Here is a 20968-nt window from a genome sequence, read left to right as displayed (position 1 = left end):
GAATTTACTTAGCTACATTCCTACCGGAATTACAGGCACATGTTCAAATTCAGGTGCTTCAACTTATACATAATGAGATCATCTTCAGAATGAAATCCCTCTCTGTAAAACAGGGGTAATAATTTGTTTCCAGTCTTGCAAGATTGCTGTGAGAATTGAGGATATTGAATGTACATCACTGGCCATGAAGCCTGAGCTGTAGGGAATGTTCACCCGCCATGGAGCCTGAGTTACAGGGGATGTTCAGCTCATGGTACTGAGTTTTGCTGCTCACTCTTTATGAACTCCTGGTACTACCAGAGACTGTAGGCCAATTTCTTAGGGAGAAAGTCTATTCTATCACAAATAACCTCTCCAATCTTCCTCCCTTCCTTCCATCCTCCCTCTCTCCCTCCCTCCCTCCCTCCCTCCCCTCCTTCCTTCCTTCTTTCCTTCCTTCCTTCCTTCCTTCCTTCCTTCCTTCCATCCTTCCCCCCTCCCTCCCTCCTTCTCTCCCTCCCTCCCTCCCTTCCTTTCTTTCTTCCTTCCCCCTCCCAGTTGTACCTTTTTCAAATAAGTTTTTTGATAATTTCATATATGTTTATAATATATGGTGATAGCAGTGCTGGTCTAAAGGTGTAAATTGAAGTATTTACTAGATAGTTTGACTCCATATCCATTTTACTGCAACATCTCCAGAGACAGGCTTTTGTCAGATTTATATTACTATGTACATATTTCTTCCTGCAGAGCAGGTCTAAAATCTAATCATAAAGTGGTTGGTTACCTCAAAACAGTCATACCACTGTTGCACTAGGGAGAGCATCTTGCACTAGGGCGGATCCACTAGCATTGTGGGACATGGGATCCACAGCTGAGTGAGAAAGACCTTGATGTTTTTTTCTTACCCAGGAGCCCACAGAGCTCCTTTTAGCACTGTGAACGGTGGCCAGCTTTGTAGCATGAATCTTAACAGGTCTTATTAATAAAAACAAACCTGGCCAGTTATTGAGGTGAACGCTGGAAGATCAGAGAAGCAGAACAAGCCACAGCCACCTCACCTTGCCAGTTCCTCAGCTTATCTTGTTTCCTCAGACTGGAAGCCTCTATTTCCTCATCTGAATGGATCTCAGCTGAACTGTGCTGCTAAAAAGCCTGAAAGCTTAACCAGCTCTAGTTCCTGGTTTTCATGGCTTATATATCTTTCTGCTTTCTGACATCACTTCCTGGGATTAAAGGCTCTTGTTACCATGCCTGGCTGTTTCCAGTGTGGCTTTGAACTCACAGAGATCCAGAGGATCTCTGCCTCTGGAATGCTAGGATTAAAGGCGTGTGTGCCCCCATTTTCTGGCCTCTATGTCTAGTGACTGTTCTGTTCTCTGACCCCAGATAAGTTTATTAGGGTGTACGATATTTTGGGGAACACAATACCACCACACAGCTTAGCTCCAGGCAAACGCCATCTCAGTCTCTCTCTTCTAGACATCTGGTAGGCAGTGTTCATGTGTTCACTCCCTTAAACAGCCAAGACCAGTCTCATTTCTTCCCTCACATGACAACTCACCAAATACCAGAACACACAGCAACTCTGTGGCTTCTCGAAATCACTAACCAGACACTTCCAGGTTCGTTTCCCTTAAAATGTATTTCCAGGTAACCCATCTAACCATGGCCTGTATTTTCAAATCTCTCTGTCAATAGTGTCTAGCAACAAGTAGGCGTGACATGAACAGACATTCTTGAGTTCATGTCCCTTTGGTCTTTAAAGTACAATTTCTATAGCTAAACATACCTATGGCTTGACAAGTGCAGAACCCTGAAAAAATGACAATGACCTTCTCCAGACTCCGTGCCACCTCCTCTGACCTGGATGCCATACTCACAAATGCAACTGGAATGACAAACCTTTATTGTTGAACCAAGTCACTGAACAATCAGCTTATGAGATGCCCAGATTTTGCTTTTTAGCTGACTATTGTTAAGCCGTGTTTTTTTTTTTTGAGCTGTTATTAGCAATTCAGTGTCAATCCAGTTAAAGAGTCTTTATTAATCCTGTTACCTGTGATCTTATAGCTTAGGGCACTAAGTCTACTGAAGTTTTTCTGTGCCCTTGCTCTGTCCTCTAGCACATTAGCTATTCCTTCCAATTGAAGCGTCAGTGTGAGGAAGTGACCCATATGCTGCCTCCATCATTAGCAAATATGATGGCTAAAAGAGAGGTGGAACTCACCTTCAGGGTGGTAGAGTCATATAGACTCCCAGAGCATGTTGCATCCATTACTGTGGTGAACACTTATAAGGTATTTAGAGAACCATCTCTACACTATTGTGATAACACAACGGCTTTGCCTCTGGAATGTGGTTTTATGATACTATGTGAACCCTAAATATTTGCTTATTGCTTAAAATTGATTGGCTCAAAGTCTCCTTGGCACAAGTGAATCAATCAAAATTCCTTCTCCTCAACAAAAAAAATGGGATGCTGGAGTCCAGTCTAGTCTATTGAGTGGAAAAGGGGCTTAATATTCATAATGATCAAGAATACTAGATTTATGAGTCTTCTCTCCCAAAGCCTAAAGAGTAGAGAAGAAACCACAAAGAGACACAGAGATGAAATGGGAAGAATCTGTGCATAGATGGCCTTAGTCCTTTGTGGCATCCTCAGGCTTTGTAACACAGACTCTATTTTATATTAAGTCACCTTGGTGGGAATGGTCATGACCTGAAGACAAAAAGCCCAAATCAATTAAGCACTTTCTAGTTTTCATAACCCCTTGGTTCATCAAAGTGACTCCCTCTTAACTCCTGCTCCATCTGTTTATTAGTTTGTGTTTTACTCCTCTCCACCCAGGGGCCTATGTTTTGAATCAGGTGTTTGTAGAACTTGAAGCCATGGTAGAGATCCAGCAACGCATTTGTTTGAGGAGATGTGAATTCAAGAAGTTGTCTAGGAAGAAACAATGAAGAGGAAGAGGAATCTGAACAAAGAGTTAGTTTTAGGTGGTCTTAAGTTGGTCTAAGGTACAGGATGCTCTATAGATAAACTACATCATCGATTTGTTTTAGAATGAAGAGAGGTGAATGGAATTTGGTGTCCCAGTTTTATGGCCAGGGCAGAGAGGAAGCCGGGACCAGCCACTTCACATCACCCTAGAGAAAGGGTGAGGCTTTAAGTTGTGAGCCACCGGTGTGACCGGAAGCTGGGGGAGGACTTTGGAACGAGGTAAAATGTTGTGAATAGGGGTACCAAGATGGTCTACACCAGAGTTATTTCTTGTAATGATAACTGTCTTCCTCATTGTAACATGCTCTTTCAAGGACAGAGCCTATGCAATCTCTCAAAACACAGAGGACCTGATAAATACCAGTTGCCCTTTTCTGACTTTTGTAATGACATCAATCCTTTTATTGCTCTGTAAAACATGCTGAAGATGAGAGGAGTCTACATAAGACTTCGGGAAGTGATGGCATCCGCCATGCTTCTCATCTTGTACTGGGGACCTACAATTTTGCTGCCTGTGTCCATTTCTTCTTCTTCCCTGACTGCACGCTTGATTTCCCATTGGGAAGAGCTTTGATCCCTGGCACAGATGCCGTCCTGCTCCAGGATGGAGTCCTATCACTTCCAGCTGCCCACACTTCCACACTTCCAAGGATTGCCTTTGAAGTGAACACACACCATCTGATTTGGAGCCATAAACACAGGGAGACTCTTGCTAGGGGACCCAGTGGAAAATGCTTCCTTGGTCTTATTAAAGACTGAGAAAGATTCCCATCTGTCTCCACCCTCTCCCTCCACCTTCTTCTCTCTTCTGACTGGCATTGGTGATATCAGAGCTGTGAAGCCATGTCTGGAACCCGAGCCTGAGACCAGCCTTGGAGGAAAGATATGTGAATAGGGTACCAAGTCTACTCAAGTAGACAAAAGGCCCTCATAGCCATGTCGCCCCTCAGAATATGGTAGGTCTCTGCCTTCAGCCATATCTAAAGCCATAGTCTCTTGAATCCATCTGTGCATGAACCAAAAAAAAGTACACTATTTGCCTTATCCATTTCAAATAAGGCTTTGTTTTTTGAAACATAAACTATCCTAAGTGATAGACTCCCGGGAGTGGGAGGAGGAATGGATTACAGCCTGGGAATGTCACCACCCACTTGTTTCTGGCAAACGTTCATGTGCAAGCCCTCCCCTGGAGCCCTGTCATTTGTTAATGTTCAAAAACAGGAACAGACGATCCAACAGCATCCGTGATCATGGCTTGAGCAGCATCCTGGCCCGGCTTTTAGGGCCTTGCCTTCCACGGGGTGTGTCCAACGTAAGACTCTGGTGTCTGGAACACTCACTGGTCGCTGCAGCCCTACTGGCTTCATTTGGAAGACCCCCAGTTGTCGCAGAGACGTCTCCTGACATTGAACAGAAAATGAACGCTCGTGCGTGTGTGTGTGTGTGTGTGTGTGTGTGTGTGTGTGTGTGTGTGTGTATCCTTTCTAAAGTTTATATTAAAAATATTTTGTTGAAACTGCGTTTACATCCTTCTGAACTCTTTTGAAAAATAATCAAAGCACCTAAGATAGCTTAGGAGTTACTCAAGTCATTTTATGATTCTCTCTCTCTCTCTCTCTCCCTCTCCCTCTCCCTCTCTCTACCCCCCGCCTCTCTCTCTCTCACACACACACACACACACACACACACACTTACACACAAATTGTCTAAGAACCAACCTAGGAAGGGGCAGAGTGCAAGAACCCATCCCAGGCCATGCAAAGACACCAGGAACCATTCAATCGATTTATCTTCATCTTCCTTCTTCCTAACAGTTCCTCCAGAGCTCTCTTCTTCTAAGAGGGCCATGGAACCTGCCCACTCATGGAGGTTACTGTGCCCCTACATGGATTTCTTTTTGGAAATAATAATCTTGATTATTACCATGGTTAGCTTTCTCTTTGTTTCTTCTCTTCATTTACAGTGCCTAATGCCATCTCTGACCAGATGGAGAATGCAATTAAAATAAATATAATGTAATATAAAAATAAAACAGAACATATTGCTTTTGCAGGGCAATCTGGGCCCAAGATTTTCTGCAGTGGAAATTACTGGCTAAATAAACCTATCTTCTCGTTGACACAAAGCTGAGAAGGGACCCAGGTTACAGCAAAAAGAGAAAGAGAGGCAATTATTTCCTAAACCAAGGCAAGGGAAGTTTTGCCCGAATAGAAAATTATTGAGGTAGAAAAGGTTTTTCCTTTCTGTCTTTATATAAACACCATCAGAAAAGTCAATACTGCAATGTAGGTGCTATAGGGGTGAAAAAAATGGATGTAGAGTCATCGTCTGGAAGAAGCTTCCAGAGCAGTGGGGCAGGAGCCACTGGTGAAGAGGAAACTGGAGCTGCACCCCAGGTGACCTTGAATACAGACATCACAGCTGTGTTCTGGCTATGGTCCTGTGTTGCCATATCTGAAATGCATTCCTCCCAGCCAGCCATTTTCCAATACAGAGTGGCTGGAAATAGCCTCTAACACTTAATCCTTACAGGTGCTGTCTCGGGGAAAGGGATTTTTAAAATACAAGCAACCCACAGACTCAGATGTGTGAAAATGAGGATTTGTTGGAAGCGTCCATGCTTTTCTCTTAGAACTCGACAGCCCGGCACTTTTGGAAGAGAGGAAACAGAGACTCGAAGCTCAGTAAGAACCTGCAGCATCCCAACCAGGCTTCCCGAGGCTGCGGGTCGTTGGTCTCCTCCTCTCTCCTTCCAGGCACCAACTTTCTCTTTCTCTCACTTCCCATGGTAGCCTTAAAGTCATGTCCTTTCCCCAATTGGAGATTCTCAAGGAACTGATTATCACCCTGGGTCCAACATCCCAGCAGAGTCCCTCAGATTGGGCCAGCTATCCATCTCTGACCAGTACAGGGATCATTAATTATTGTAATACAGTACCAAGAGTTCACCCATTTGAACAGGTGGAGTGTTCTCAGAAAAGGCATGATATGTCTTTTTTTTTTTTTTTTTTTTTTTTTTTTTAATAAACTTGATGTGGTGGCGCACACCTTTAATCCCAGCACTCAGGAGCCAGAAGCAGGTGAATCTTTGTGAGTTGCAGTCCAGCCTGGTCTACATAGCACGCTCTTGGACAGCCAGAACTGCATAGAGAGACCCTGTCTAGCGGGGTGATGTGGTGGGGGGGGTGGAGAGGAAGAGAGAGGGAGAACTTGTTCCAATTAGTTCATGATATTCCCATTTGCTGATTTCTTTTTTACTTCTGTTCATTCCTGTGATTGAAAACCATAAACTGTATCTTTATCCTTTTCTTCATGATTTATCTTTCTCTTTTCCAAAAGAGCATGGCTGATAGAAGTATATCAGAAAGCTTGTATCCTGGGGCAGGAGTGGGAGAGTGGTCTACTGATAATCTTTATTCTTCTCGACCGACCCTTTTCTCTTTGAAGCCCATTCATGTACTAACACCATACCAAAATCAGCAGGGATGCGGCTTTACCTGGAGAATTTCTAATTCTAGATAAACAAAGAAGCTTGGGGAAGGTTGAAGAGCCCTCTTATACCTGTTGCATGCCAAGGTGAATACCTGCAGCGTCATTTGAAAAGGGAATGAATAATCATGCCATGAAGAAGCCTGTCTCAAAGGCACACTGCAGTCGGGATGAGGAATTCCTACTGATGCCTTGATCACACAATTTTAGGTCTTTTATTTTTGCTTTTGTTGAACATTTTGAGTGCTAATATGAGGAATTAATATAATCTATTTCATAAACATTTAATATGTGCAAATCATTCGGTAAAATGTAAAGATAATCATTTAATCCTTGAGCTCATCTGCTGCAGGCCACAGGAATATATCATAAGAACTCAGCTGGTTATGGCAAAGTCACTACCTGGAGGAATCAGGGAATTCCTCCAGAGGAAGCCAAATTCCCAGGAGCTTCTGGTATTATTTGGCTTGTTATATATCAGCTGTCTTCTGTTATGAAAATCATATGTACCTTCATAGTTTTCCCAATTGACTTTTCCCTAAGAAGGACTAACAGTGTGGACTGATCACTCTTTGGACATACACATTCCAGGTATTTGGAGAACAGCCTCAGGAAAGGCTTTCTCTGAAATCAGGTATCTCCCTTAGCCACTTTCAAGGACTAACAGTAATAACAGTCTACATGAAGGTCTCCTGATTTAAGGCAAATTCCACAAGGAGACACCGCCTAGGTCAGGTGGACATTAAGTAATAGCTTTACACAATTTAGCTCGGACCCTCCTTTCTTACGACTTTACTAACTTTATAGACCTCTAACTCCTTACCTAACCACTTCTAGGAATATTTAGATAACTCTCTGCGCTGACAGCTATGCTCAGCCAGAACCCCAGTTCAAGTCTCCCTGTAATTATCATCATTGGCAGCATCCGGCCAGGTCCATCCCCAGATGGAGGAAAGTACCATATCAGAGATACCTCTGTACTCTCTAAGAAGAGACTTAAACATCCAGACTACCTGTTTGAGAAGGCCTGGCGGATGTGCCAATTAAGCTTTACTTCCTCCTTTCCCAAACCTTACCTCCAGTTCCAGATCTCCCTTTAACTATCACCAGAGGCATCTAGCTGTACAGGTTGCCTACTGATGGAGCACATTTTCCCCCACCCTGCAGAAAAACGGCAGATAACTTGGACAGATATGAGGCAGAGGAAAAAAGAAGGCAGTTTTATTTTCTCCCATTGACCTAGCAACTTATAGAATCTTAACATTTTTCTACCAATCACGTTTAAGATTATAGTTGAGCACATAAGAGCCCTCTTCTTAGATATTACCGGAATTTAGCCTTTAGTTAATTCATTTCCCCATTGGTCACTCCCCTTTGGGGTTGCAAGTGATAATTAACGGTTATTGCCCCTCTATGTGATTCTTATCACCCCTCTGTTTGACCCTAGAAGCCTGGCTTTGCACTGCCAAGGGATTACTGCTTGTAAGTGTATATATACCAGGACTTCCAGGGCACGTGGAGGACGGAGAAGAGAAAAGAGAATAGAAGAACTAGATGGGTAAGATCTTGAGAGGAACAAACTGAGATGGGTTAGAACTAGACTGAAGGGCTAGAAGAGAGTACTAGAGGGATGAGATGGAAGATGAGGAAGAGCCAGATGGGGAAGTACTAGCTGGTTAAGAACAAGATAAAAAACAGGACCTAGATGAGGCAGAATTAAGACAAGAAAATTAAGATAGAACTTAGAGGGAGTAATAGATAGGGAAATCAGGCAAGAAAGGAGCTAGGCACGAGAACAGAACTGAAGCTGTGTATATAAGATGTTACGCCAGAGGAATTAAAGCAAGTGGACGATAGAGCTTGGTGTGCTGAGATACTATTTCCTGAAAATAGTCCTCGCCATTAGTAGTTCTCTCTCCTGAGCCCCTGGGATGTATAATAGTAAGGCTGGTCCCGCTACTATTATACAAGACTCATCTCTTGAGTCAAGTATCGCTATTATTTTGCAGGTGGAAAAATTAAAGCCTAGGGAAGTTATGTGGCCAGCCACACACACACACACACACACACACACACACACACACACACACACACACACGGTTAGTGAGCCTATGAATATAATTACCCAGCTCTGTCGACTACTCAAAATTTGCCCTCCAATTGCTCTCCCCATTAAATGCAGATATACGGTACTTGGTTTGATGGCTGAGGCTCATAGAAAGAATGGTAGATGCATACAAGTTCATGATCTTATCTCTGGACCGAGTAGATCTACCATCTTCGGGAAAGCCATTCACCTTTGTGCAGCCATTTTCCTCACTGTCTGTGATGGGGTACCACAGATAAAAGTTTCTGGCCAGAGGCTTCACGCCAAACTACCAAGGCAAGTGAGAGGGCTTACGTGGCGCGAACCTGGTATGTTTAACTTTCGTTACGTTCTGCCGTTAATCATTAGAGAATTGACCCACAGAGTAAAGTAAGATCTTGTTTCCTTTGACTTCCAATCCCTAAAGACAGCTTGGAAATGTCGATGAGAGTTTGGTTGACACAGAAGGGCGAGTTGGCTCTATTTTTAATGGCTGGTATTTTGGCTCACAATTGACTCATCATCGCCCTCCCACTGCCAGCTCCTACCTCCTGTGTGCCCCGACTCTACCCAGTTTCTGCAGCCAGAAGGTAGTGTAGGGTCACCTTCTGAGTAGACCCCCCATCCAAAGCGTCCCAGTGTCATACAAAGAACATAATATGACAGGGCTGGAGAAAAATGTCCACTGGGCCCTTTCCAGCTCGAATGCTCACCCCCCAGAGTGCAAAGAGACAACACTTCTCCAGGTTCGCCCAGTCTTTTCATCCAAGCCTCTCCATGACTTTTTGGCAGAGAGAACACTAAAAAAGGGTTCTTGTACGCCCCGGTCTTTCCTGCTTTCTAGGGCTAGCAGATGTGAGGTTAATACACAGCGAGCGCTGCAGAGTCAGGGAGGACACAGCCACGAAGACCCACTCCCCACGTGCTTCTCACGTTCCACTGTGACATTTGGTGGCTTGTTCTGAAGGTTTTCCTGACTTCCACTCTAAAAAGACACACACACGTGAAGGGTCCCCTTCTCACAGTGAGTGCTCGAGTGAGCAGGGCCGGCATGGCTCTGCCAGCTCCGGATACGAAGGACTTTGAGATCCTGCAGGCTGGAGTACCAGTAGGTGGGCAGTCTGCTGCTGATTTTGATACAGCCTCTGTCCTCATTACGATCCAGGGATCAGAGGACGCAACCTGGCCGGCACATGGTTCAGGAATTTTCAGCTCAGATATTTGAGATTCCAGCTCCACTCCTCACTGGCCATTTGATCCTGGACAATGTTTTGAACCCCTGTGGGCCTCACTTTCTCACCTGTAACAAGAGGAAAACATGCATTTCTGCTTCCTAGGGTAGTAGCTACAGTTAAATGGCACTGTTCACATAAAATGCCGAACAGGGTGCCTTATTCAGAGCAAATAGTCAAAATATGGAAGCTGATATCATTATTCCTCCAAATATTTGTTCACATACACACAGTAAATTTTTTAAAAAGCAGTTTTGATGGTAAGACCCAAAGGCCAACATCCCTATTACATAAACAAAACAATTATGGTTTTCCATTTCCTTGAGTTTTCAAGCAAAAATATGGGTATAAAATTCAGAGCAGAGCCAAATTGAATTTCCAGGAAAGTAATATCTAAGAAGCTTTTAAGCAAGGGAGAGGTTTGTCGGCTCACAGGCATAAACACATCTTACCCTCAGAAACAGAACGGGATCCGACAGGATGGCTGGCCTCTGACCACTGGTTAGAGAACTTCCGTCTGCAAGAGGCCAGGAGGCACTGGTCAAACTTAGCTTCATTCCGTGTCTCTGCTCTGTTTTTTTTTTACCTCTTCCTTAATGAGACATCTGCATTCCCAGAAGGAACGTGGGGAAACTGGGTGCTGCTGTAGAACAAAGCAATGACGGGGAATGTAATTGCAATGAATCCGTCATTTTTACATTATAGGCGCGCTCCCTAGGTGTGAGAATATTAGCCTACATACAAGGGTCACAGAAGCACGTGGTGATTAGAATCAGACAGGCAACAAATTCAAAGCAAATGGACTGCCTTGGACTTCAGTGACCATTGTCACACGCATCCATTGCACTACATCTTCCCGTGTTACAAAAGAAGTATAAAGTATAGGCTGTTAGCTGCAATGTTTCAGCTTTTTTTATCAGTGGAAATTTGAGTTAAAAAAAACAAAAACAAAAACGAAGACACCATAGAGTCCAAGCCTCATGGGCCCTCCGCTGTAACGAGGGCTCAGGATTTGCAGATGATTGGGAAGGAAGAAGGTGGAAAAGGAGAGGCAGCGGCAGACTTCAGTGTCCTGTGCATCTGACGGGTACAAAGACTTTCTAGAGAATATCTGATAGTAAACCAGCTCATCTCCACAATCAAGGACAATGGTGATAAATCCATAGAAGTCCTCTGGTGTCAGGCATTAAACAGGCAGTGAGAGGATCCCAAAGAGGAGGGAAACACTGGAGGATTTCACAGCCAGATAAATGAGACGTTCCTTCCCAATGGAAGAAGTTGGATCTCAAGTGAAAGTTTAGTCTTGCTGAGTTGAAAAGGGTCCAAGACAGAGCTTTAAGTTGCAAAAGTGTCAGTATTCCCCTGGGTAGGCTATCAGCAAAGAGAGACTTCTAAAAGGCGTTGTCCCTAAATCTCTGCAGGGATTGACTGTTGACCCTCAGTGGGTTAGGCTGGCATTTTTCACGACAGGATTTGACAGGATCCAGGAGAAGTTCTGAGAGCTAAATGGAACTGATAGGAAGGAAGCTGAGCTAGGAAATGCTGGAAGCTTGGACCACCTAGAAAGGACTCACAGGGCATTTGGACACTCAAGCTGAGAACCCTAAAAGGCCACACTAAGGGAGCAAAGACCTCATCCTAGAGAAAGGACTGCACCATAAGATTAAGGTCGAAACTAAAATATACCTGTCTTAAGTCAACTCAGTCAACAGCCAATCAATCAATAATCCTGATGGAACCTTACCCACTCTCTAGTTATGTAACTGTTTCTCAGAACAAAGTTCAACACACTTGTAAGATGATATAATTCTGGTCTGCTATCCTATCATTCACAAGGCCCACCATGAGAAAGACATTTACTAGACCTTGGAAAAGACAGGAAAACGTGACTCACGATAAAGGGCAAAAATGATAATTAGCTTTGACAAGAGAGACTGGGACATGAAAGCAGCTATCATAACTGTGCTCAGAGACATAAAAGAAAATGTGACCATAATGACTGGGCTGTTGGAAAATATCAGCAGAAAGGTGAAAACTGTAAAAAAGAATGAATGGAATTCTGCAAATGGAAAGAGCAATAGGAGATGAAATTTTCACTGTTTAGGCTGAACAGCACATTGAGAACTGTAGAGGAAAGATGGGCTCTCAAGACAGGTCAAGAGATAAGAACCTAGGAGACAGGGTAAAGATGAGCAAAGCCTTTTGGTTTGGAGGGCATCATGTAGTCCATGAGATATGTGTAAATGGAGAGGTAGCAGCAAAGGAAAGAGTGGGGAAGAAAAAAATGTGCATAAAGAGTTCGTACCAAAAGTGACCTCAATTTGGATAAACGTATCAATAAATAAGCCTAAGAAGCTAGACAAACTCAAGAAAGACAAACACCATGTGATCTAACTCATCAGTGGACTCTTTCAAAAGCTATTTGCTTAGAAGCTGAGCCCAGAACTGTGGTAAGGTTTTGTTGGTGCTCTACCAAATAAAGCTTACCTGAAGATCAGAGGGCAGAGCCAGCCACTAGAGGCCAGGCAGTGGTGGCCCACACTTTTAATCCCAGCACTTGGGAGGAGGAAGCAGGAAGATCAGGAGTTCGAGGCCACCCTGGGCTACACGAGGTTAAATCTGTCTAAAAGAGAAACAGAACCAGGTGGTGGTGGTGGTGGTGGTGGTAGCTCACACCTTTAACCCCAGCACTAGGGAGGTGGAGACAGAAATATAAGGCTGGTGGAGACAGGATCTCAGCCCATTCAGTCTGAGGATTCGAAGAGACAGGATCTCCCCCTTTTGGCTGAGGAGTTGCTGTGGTGAGAGGTGGCTGTGGCTTGCTCCTTTGTCTCTCTGATCTTTCAGCATTTATTCGATATCTGGCTCCAGATTTTTATTATTAAGACCAATTAGGATTTGTGCTACACAGACCCGTGACTATCAGAGATGGGAGAGTATCAAACGGTGGGTGATATCTCTGTTTGAGCATTGGATTATACTGGTATTCTATGATGCAATATGTGAATTTAATAACAACACATTGTAGAACTCAAAATACAAGAAAGGAATTTGAATTTACTCACCATGAAGAAATTATGAAACTTTAAGGTTAGTGGATCTGTTTATTATCTTGGGCTGATAACTAATCAGTAGAATCCAAGATATGACATTGTGCCTCATAAATATGTATAATTATTATCACATAAGTATATAAATACATCACAGCAAATGACTGAGACCAAATGACCAAGAACAAAATCTTTTAAAAGGCCAAAGGAAGACAAGACAAATGGGAAAATGGTATATTGGTTGCCAGACACGACGTGGGTAAAAGACAACGTGAGGCCATGTTTAAAGTGCTCCAGACAAGTAGAATGGTGCTTTCCACCAAGTCTGCACACTGTGAAATGTCATTCTTCAAAATGGGGCTAAAATACATGTTTTCGGACAAGTGAAGCTGAGAGAACTCCGACATATGGACACTCTAAGAACTGATAAAGAATTCATTTTTTAAAAATTTGAATGAAGCAATAGCAGCTAAAAATCCGTATCTACAGAAAGAAGAGAGAAAATATAAAATTATATATGGTATCAATTATAAAATATATTTCCACTTCTTAACTTTGTTGCAAGCAGGATGCTCAAAATAGAAACAAACTTTTCAACTTTCAACACTGGGGTGCATATGGAAACAACAGCAGAGAAAAATGTGGTCGACGCAGAATTTTATTGTTGTGGCGCTCACAAATCTTATGTGGAGAAGTAGAATATTAATTCTAAATAGGTTATGATGAACTAAGGATACATGTTTTCACCTCCGGAAAAGTAGTCCTCCAAGTTCAGACCATGGATTAAAAGCAATGGTACCACATAATAACTCACTGAAACACACATTATTTCCTGTCTGGCTTTTAAGGCCTCACCCACATTTATACCCGTGTGTAGCTATGCATCTATGCATTATACGCTAGCATCCACATATGAGAGAGAACATGCTGTTTTTATCTCCCTGATTTTGGGTTGCCTCACTTAAGAGGGGACATCAAAAGGATATGCATGACATGAGATCAGGGAGGAGAGTGGGGGACAGGTTCCGGCAGGGGTGGGGGGTGTAGGGGACAGGGGAGATGAGGGGGAAGGAGAATCATGAAGACACACTATTGGAAAAAATGCTATCATGGTTTTTAATATCCTGCATGCTAATTTTAAAAATAAAATAAATGACTCTTTCCAAAATGCAGATTATTGGTCTGTTCCCAGAGGTATTAGGTCAGTAGCTCTGGGGAAGAGGCCCACCAACTTTGACTTAAGATGGCTTCCAAATCACTAGCTTAGAGCAAAAATAAACACACCACAGACTGGTGAAGACATATTTTAAGTGACAGTAATCAGGAAGCTAAGAGGCACAAATTCTCAACCCTCTTTAAGGTCCCAGCATAGCCCTCACACAGGAAAATCTATCCAACGATCTTCATTATACGACAATTGTGGATCAACATCTCAAAAACCCTTAACAGAATATTAGCACATTGAATTCAGTAAAACATGAAAAAGTCTATCATGGTTTAGCCCAGCAATATTGAAAAAACACATCAATGTAACAGCACATTATCAAAAAAGAGAATAAATATCATCATTTTAAGATGTAGGGAAAATATTTGACAAAATTCAGCATTTGTTTGTGATATTTTCAGTAAGCTAAAAATACATGGAAATTTGTCTCAACACAGTAAGTGAGATCTACAAAACTCCGTTTCTATAATACTCAGCGTGAAAGGCTGGCTCTCTCTATCTGGTATTATGAGTATTGCAGATTCCCACCACTTACATTTAAATCGTATTGGGAGTCTTAAAACAAGAAAAAAAAAAAAAAGGAACATAAAGCCTGGGAAAGGAAGAAAGTCAAAAGCAATTTTATTCATATATGTACATGATTGTGTATAAGACTCTCAATATATTTTTATATACTAGCAGAAAACAAAAACTAAAAAATTAAATAGTTGTCACTGCTTCAAAACTCATCAAGAATACAAAAATAAATATAACTAAAATTATACTGGAAAATAAATGAAATTTGTCTGAAGACATGGACAAATATACCAAGTTTACACCATGCTAGAAAAATCACTATTAATGCGATAACTCTTCATAAATTTGTGAGGATGCTACATGCAGACAGTCAGAATCCCAGCTGACTTCTCTTCGTGAAAATCAACAGTTTATAAAATGCCAGAAAGACAAAAGGTCTGGGATAAAACAATTTTTGAGAAAGCTGGGACACTCGGAGGGCCTGTGTTTCAAACCTTGTTGAAAACCATGTACATCAAACCTGTACAGGTGTGATGATCAACACGGAGCTGTCCCCAGGATAGACAAAGGAGGAGCCACGTCAAAGGGAACCCAGGAACGGACACATACAGAGTCACCTGATTTTCTTCTCTGATTTCATAAGGAAAGGATATTTTAAACAAATGTTGCTGACAAAAAATAAAACACTATGAACTTTGTTCTCAATATACAAAAAATTAACTAAAAACAACCTCAGCATCCAATTTAAAGGGCTTACACTACATCATTCTAGAAGAAAACAAAAAAGAATCAGTCTTGGAATTGCCTAAGATTTTTGAGACACAACTCAAAAGTACCACTCAGAAAAATCATTTCAAAATGGAAATCACTAAATTCATAGTTTTCTCTTCCTCCAAAAATACAATTAAGTAGATAGAAAGACGAAGCTCAGAAAACATACTCACATTACTTCATTTGACAAAGTTCAAATTCAAAGTTTAAAAAGAACTCCTACCAATTCACAACGAAGAGATGACTACATTTTAAAATACATTTAAAACAGACCTTTCATGAAAGGAGATGGTGATGATGGCCAACAAGAATGTGGGAAATCGATTAATATCCTTAGTCACCAAGTAAAGGCACCAAAGAAATGTCCAGGACAAAGGAACTGTTCTGAGTCTGGCTGGGGGTGTCATCTACTTGTGTGTGCCAGTTGACAAAATTCACCACACTTTCTCCTCGAGACTTAGATCTCATTGTGGGTGTATTTTACAAAACTTTAAAGGCACAAACACAACTTGCCTTCTTCTTGGTGGCTTCTTACTACGTGGTTAGTTGTTCTTGAGAGTCCATTTGTCTTTAAGCTGTTGATCATTTGGCCATTTGCCTTTTGTTCATTCCCTTGTTCATTCGTTACTGCATACAGTGCTTTGGGCTCTGGAGAAACTAGCCTTCCGTCAGTTTGAGGACTGCGGAGCATGGAGGGGCAGTGTGAAAAGTAGCCTGTTCGGTTCAGTTTAGGCAATTAGAGCCCTGACAGAGGAGCGATTTGTGGGATGCTAACAGAGCAGGGCTGATTAGATACAACTGAAGTAGAGGAGGACCCACAGGGGGAGAAACAAGAAAGTACTTCCAGGCTCCCGCTGCAGAGACAGAAAGAAAGGCCTGGCAATCTGTGTCACTCATCTTTAGGGTCACACTGACATTCTTATAACAATAGACAGGTTAATAAGAAAAGGGTAGCAGACTTACTGACTCACAGCTTTAAGACAATGGAGTCTTCAGAGATGAAGAGCCAATGGCCCGGGGAAAACTGGCCATTTTTATGTTTCGGTTCAACGGTCAGTTGTGTGGAAACATAAGCGTGCAAAGAGAATAAGGGTAACAGGCTAGGAGGGAAATCTAGAAAGTCCTGTCTGTTGGGGTTCTTTTCAGCCTTCCTTCCTCCTGGTTATGGCGTAGGGCTCTCTAGAACAAGAGTCTTCAAAAAAAGAGAGTACCTTCTCCAGGATTCATAGTTTGCATTGGGAAGAAAGAGTTCCATTTTTCTAGGTCCTGCCTTGGAGAAGCAGAATTCTGGTTCCTATGACAGACAGGAAAAGGGGATAAGAGACAGACAGGCAGGGGAGAAAGCCAGCAGGACCATACTGCCTACTCCCTCAAAAGTACTGAGGCTGGGCTGTGCCCTGACCGAATTACTCTGTAGTGTGTAGACCAGTTTCCTGATTCTCAGAACTTGCTTTGCTCTGAGAGGATCCACTTCACAAGCAGCTTTTAATTCCTTTTTAAGAATGGAGGATGACTGTGCACCTTGCTAGACACACAATCCAGCACCGTTTGGCTGGTACCACCCGTGAGGTACAGACCGATAATTAACATCTTCCTAGAAGTAAAAGATGGCCATCCTATTCATTTATTAAGACCATAAGAGCACCTAGGAATATTAAAACCATACCAGGAAAACAAGGCTTGAGAACTTAATCAGACATAGCAGACCAGAGAAAGGGTACAGCTCCTCAATCTGTCCCTTAAAGAGATACACATCTAAGCCTACAGTCACGAGAGCCCCTACTGCCCCGTATTTGGCCTCCCAGTATGTACACCAAGGACCAAGAGACAGAGAATCTCCAACTCTTCCAAGCAGGGCCTTGCTGCCAGGCTGTCTTCCTATTTGCCTGTCTGGGCCTGCCGTCCATCTATCTGACCATTTGTCTGGATCGGGTCCTTCTCTTTCGCTTCCGTAGCTGAACTCCACACTGGAACTCAGCTCAAACCTGTGACCTTCCGTGGTCTGACTCACAGCCGTAAACCTCCAGCACGGTTCACTGCCTCACCCTAAAGACTCCCTTGCTTTCTTTCAACTTCGCTATTTGGCCTCTAAGGCTTCTTAGAAAATCTGTCTCTCTAACCATTCATAGCATGCTCCTGCCTGCCACAGAGTCATATCAACACACAAACTCACATGTACACACATGCACTGTGTGATCTGAGAGTTGAGATCAGTAATCAAAATGGAAATCAAAGAATATGTGCCTGCCTCAGCCAGTACTACCAAGGAAAATGGGTCTCTTTGTCAAACTGCTGCTAATAAAACCATGGAACCTTGTGAATTCCCCGTTGTTTAGTAAATTGTGACATTGAGGACAGGCATAAACATGTTGTTTATGTTTCCAACATTGCATGCTCATGATACTCAACATGACAAAGAGCCATCCTCTGGGGTCTGCTGTGTTCAACACCGTCTTAAGTGAGGAACTGAAAGATGATGTCCATTAATCAGGGAAGACATACAAGAGGGCTTATGTTAGTGCAGGAATGGAGTGCAGGTGATGGCCAATTGAAGATGACAGCTTGTTCGAATCTTAGATGGTCTTATAAAAAAAAAAAAAAACCAGTACCAGATGTTGGGGTAAAAGCTGAAAGATCAGAGAAGCCGAGCAAGCCACAGCCACCACCTGTTACCTCACCAACTCCACGAATCCTCTGACTGAAATCCTGAGTCTTCACCCAAAAGGGTTTCCGCTGAACTGCCTTAGTTCCTGTTTCCTCACGCCTTATATACCTTTCTCCTCCCTGCCGTCACTTCCTGGGATTAAAAGTGTGTGTGTGTGTGTGTGTGTGTGTGTGTGTGTGTGTGTGTGTGTTTGTGTGTGTGTGCCTCCCAGTACTGGGATTAAAGGTATGTGCCACCATTGCCTGGCTCTGTTTCCATTGTAGCCTTGAACTCACAGAGATCCAGACAGATCTCTGCCTCCTGAGTGATAGGATTAAGGGTGTGTGCTACCAACTTCCTGACCTCTATGTCTAATCTAGTGGCTGGCTCTGTCCTCTGATCCCCAGGCAAATTTATTAGGGTACACAATACATCACCACAATGACTTCTTTTGTGCACAAATGGACTCAAAGCACCTACATGAACCCAGAAAGGGAGTTCAAATAGGCATTGGAGAATACTATTCAGATCACTGAATCTAACTTCCCTTCTGGACTGTAGGAGAAACTGGGGTTGGTTCCTGTGTGGTTTTCCTTTTTTTCAGTCCTATCCACAAAATTGACTCATTTCTTCTGACCCCTACCTTAAATTTCAATGTAGCAGGAGTCTTATAAGTTCTTATTAATAAAATCAAACCCGAGGCCAGTTATTGGGGTCCATGCTGGTAGATCAGAGAGACAGAACAAGCCACAGCTATCTCACCTCGCCGGATCCTCAGCTGTCTTGTCTCCTCAGACTGGAGGCCTCTGTGTCCTCATCCGGAATGGGTCTCAGCTGAATTACTTCTCAAAAGCCTGAATGCTTAACCAGCCAAAATCTTCTAGTTTCTGGTCCTCACGCCTTATATATCTTTTTGCTTTCTACCACCACTCCCTGGGATTAAAGGCTGGCTTTCTGGGATTAAAGGCGTGTGTCACCATGCTTGGCTATTTCCAATGTGGCCTTGAACTCACAGAGATCCAGAGGGATTTCTATCTCTGGAATGCTAGGATTAAAGGTGTGAGTGCCACTATTTTCTAGCCTTTGTATCTAGTGGCTGTCTGTTCTCTGACCCCAGATAAATTTATTAGAATACACAATACCACATTTCAAAGTAAGTTTCCAAACTGTGACTTGGTTGGTACTTTGAAACTGGCCATTCCTAAGCACACGCTCCATCATGCCTGGTCATGGAGGGATGAAAGAGCCCGTGAGCTTGTGATCAGGTTGACCTTAATTCTAATCCTTGCTCTGCCATTTGGAAGCCATCCTGTCTATACCGGTGTTGTGGGATACTCTATCAGAGAGAACCCAAAATGTACTAAATGCTTAATAGACAGTCTACATTAGTAGCCTGGTTTTCAGATGATGGGGGCGGGGGTGGGGGGGTGGGGGGTGGAGTTTCACAAGCCAAACAGTACTAGGTAAAATCATGGAGAAAACAACAAACCCTAGACTCTGTTTCCCTCCTTGCTCTCTTTAAAGCCCAAACCTTCTCCTTTTTCCTCATCAAATCTGCTCTCAGGAGAGGATGTGACATCAGTCCATGGAGTCTCTCCGTTAACGAGTTTACATCATCCTCCTTCTTTGCCTGCCTGGGGGGACTTCACATTCCAAACCTTCTCTGTAACACCAGAAGAATGGCTCCGGTTGCAGGCTTTGTGAGCTTGTTAGAAGGAGGCTGGTGCGTGTGAGGGCCCTTCCTGGGGCTGATGAAATCCTACCCACGTAGGCCTCTGAGCCTGCGGCCGGAAGCCAAGGAGAACACTGTTTCACGACGCCCTGGCAGCTCTCACGCTTCTTTCTCCCTTCCTGGTGGACCAGCCTCCTCCTCCCCCAAGCTAGGTGGTTTTATTTTGGATTTTAATTATTTTGTTATTAGTAATAGTAATTCTCCAAAAGAGACAAATGGGGGGAAGGGGAGTATTTGTCTTTTATTTACTATTCTTTAGGTTAAATGACCACAGGTTAATTAAATTGAAAAGTGTCCCTCCAGGGATGCGCAAGGTCCCTGGTGGTCCAAGAAGGTAATAAAACCCTGGTGAAACTGAAAGCATTATTGCATGCTGCTTTAGTCTCAGCAGCAGGGTCCAAATACAAATTTAGTCCATTATTGGGTGATTCAGAACAGGTTTTCTGGGAATTTAATTATCAAAATGGTCTGTATGGTACTACTTTGGCTATGGGGCAAATAATGGAGTTGTCCAAGGGCCAGTGGCCTCGTGTCCTGAGTAAGCACATCCACCCAGAAAGAGAATGTAGAACAAAGAATTCTGCTGTGCCTTTATCAAAGAAAATGTCTATCACAGCAACAACCTCTTTCGGAAGTGTGTGTGTGTGTGTGTGTGTGTGTGTGTGTGTGTGTGTGTCCATTTTCTATACTCCTTCACCTCGTTCCCATTAATTCATTAATTTTGTGAGTCTCTGTCAGAGTCTTAAATTCTCCCAAACAATAGGGTAGACATCCTCAGCATCCGAGCAACAACGAAATCAATAAGGACTTTGGAGGGAGGTAAGAAGAATGTTATGTGGTAATAGCAATTACTCACTGCTAGCAACCTAACCCATTTTTAATTTAATTTGGAGTGCCATTATTTCAGGATTCCAAATGCTAAGGTCATTTTAATCATGCAGATCCCATGTCTTATTGAATTGTGGCAGAGAATTATCGTGTGTCTCTCTCTCTCCGTGTGTGTGTGTGTGTGTGTGTGTGTGTGTGTGTGTGTGTGTGTGACCCTGAGTTTGCAAGGACATGCTGGGCAAACAGCCAAGGTACTGTGCGCTCAATAATAACAGTAATCTATACTTGAAGTTAGCGTAATGGCTGTTAGCCATCGTTGATCCGGACGAGAGGAGTACCTCCTCTTCAGACCTTGTAGCCATTTGAATCAACACGTCAGTGAATGAGAAACATCATCAAATACACTGTCTCT

General features: G+C 43.0%; 1 long non-coding RNA gene across 1 annotated transcript in view; it reads right to left on the bottom strand.

The window, feature by feature from the left end:
- Nucleotides 1-8340: 8340 nt before the first annotated feature.
- LOC119088909 overlaps nt 8341-20968 on the bottom strand; it is a 38090-nt gene continuing 25462 nt past the window's right edge. The window contains exons 3-4 of the long non-coding RNA XR_005092664.1: nt 10243-10433; nt 8341-9858 (exon numbers count right to left, since the gene is read on the bottom strand). This is a non-coding gene — a long non-coding RNA (uncharacterized LOC119088909). The remainder of the gene's footprint in view (nt 9859-10242; nt 10434-20968) is intronic.

This window comes from Peromyscus leucopus, chromosome 13 (assembly GCF_004664715.2).
Source record: "Peromyscus leucopus breed LL Stock chromosome 13, UCI_PerLeu_2.1, whole genome shotgun sequence".
NCBI classification, from domain to species: domain Eukaryota; kingdom Metazoa; phylum Chordata; class Mammalia; order Rodentia; family Cricetidae; genus Peromyscus; species Peromyscus leucopus.
The sequence above is the reverse complement of the archived record's forward strand: the minus strand, read 5'-3'. Positions and strand labels throughout refer to the sequence as shown.